The sequence below is a fragment of the Pocillopora damicornis genome, chromosome 6 (genome assembly GCF_964200805.1).
Source record: "Pocillopora damicornis chromosome 6, jaPocDami1.2, whole genome shotgun sequence".
NCBI classification, from domain to species: Eukaryota; Metazoa; Cnidaria; class Anthozoa; order Scleractinia; family Pocilloporidae; genus Pocillopora; species Pocillopora damicornis.
This window is the reverse complement of record NC_142675.1, coordinates 2,356,047-2,357,811: the sequence shown is the minus strand read 5'-3', so window position 1 is coordinate 2,357,811 and position 1,765 is coordinate 2,356,047. Positions and strand designations below refer to the sequence as shown.

Here is a 1,765-nt window from a genome sequence, read left to right as displayed (position 1 = left end):
TACTTTCGACGGATCAAGTGTAACTGGAATCAGAAACGAACCCAACCAATGTGTTACGATTTAATCTAAACGACAGAAAAACTCTTACAAATAATCGTACAAACTCAACTACTTTGTTACACAACGAGTGATATTCTTAATAAGGAGCGACTCTTAAAGGCAGTACAGTACTTATGCTCCATAAACTTACTTAGCCCACAACAGTCTATATCGTAGCTCGCCACCGAACAGAACACACAGTTTCCTCCGTTTGTTGATATTAACAATCTTCCACTGTAGCTCTCTCTCACGATATAGATTTCCAAACAGTCAGCCACTCTCGAAAACAACAACAACAACTACTACTACTACATAACTGAGTCTTTATATACATTCACAAAAGAACTATCTTAATGATATTACGTAATAATCGCGTGACTTTATCAAATGTTTTAGAAAGTTCTATTGCACGCATGTCAGTATGATTAAGCAGTCTGGAGATTTCTAGAAGCTTCTATTGATAATAACAATTATTCATAACAAATGCTATTCTCTAACTCGATTGACGATGCCTCGCATTATCTCCATGAGAGTGCGACGAATGGGTCCCATCTTCCAGCAGTATATAACAGAGTTCAAAGACGAGTTGAGGAAAAACAAAGTCGCTGTATAGTGCGAAGCTTCGAAGAGAGAGATTGGACTTAAAAGGCGAGCCATTTGTAAAAAAGAGAGAATATAGGAAGGCAAATAACAAATCATGAACACAACACATACATAAAATGTTCCAAGAGCTGACTTTCGCAGCTTCAAAAAGTTTGATAAGTCGCTATTTTGAACTCCCTGTTGTGCTTCTTGGATTTGAAGGCCTTGAATCTGGTTTTTGTGTCGCTTTAAGACTATATAAATCCTCCAGTAGACAATTACTACCAGAATGAGGCAAACAGTCATGTTCACGAACCATACGACCTGTAAGATGATAAGCAGTGAATCGTAAAAGGCACTAGAAGAAATAATTGTGCTAAACAGCCATATTGATATTACCGCTGCAATCACGCGCTTGTGAGTCACAAGCTCTTGATATCTGAGATGAAGGTGAACAGCTAAGAACCTGTCCACACTTATGGTTACAACATGCAAGAGCGAGGATATACAAAAGAAATTGGTAACGGCCAAAAATTTCTTGTAGGAAATGCAGTCGATACGTTTTTAATTTAACCGGCTGACCAAAGTAAAAATGTAGAGCGGTTGGACCAACAAACCAACGCCAACATCGGAGGCAGCCAGGCTCAGTAATAATGTTCTCAAAAGTTTTGGCAACGACGCGGTTTTCCTTATCGCATGGATGGTAACGATGTTCAAAATGATGGTTGTATAACGCAAAAAGCCGTTGAAGACACAATTAGCGACAAGTACCGGACGAAAATCTTCAACATCCGTAGAGGTTCCAGAGAAAAGCTCGTTGAGATTGTCGCAAACGTTTTCAGCCATGAGATCTGAGCGTTAAAACTACAGTGGCCTTGACATTTTCCGATTCTAAAAATGGAAAATTTTAAGTCATATGTAGATGTCAGTCACGAGCACAAAACACCATCGAAGCTATCTGTATGTACATTCAAGATGTCCTCATCTCTACCATATGAATTTTTGAAAAAAAGCATCGAGTATCGCTTTAACTCGGCGTTATTTAGAACTAAAACTAATTATCTCTTTAATGCTGTAAGACATTTTAATTAAACATGACATTTACACCTGAAAAAAAGTTATTTGGCGGAAGGCTGTCATTAAC

The 1,765-nt window shown here is 38.2% G+C and overlaps 1 pseudogene; it reads right to left on the bottom strand.

Moving 5' to 3' along the window:
* Nucleotides 1-525: 525 nt before the first annotated feature.
* On the bottom strand, nucleotides 526-1,467 carry LOC149043418 (trace amine-associated receptor 7d-like; annotated as a pseudogene).
* Nucleotides 1,468-1,765: the final 298 nt, after the last annotated feature.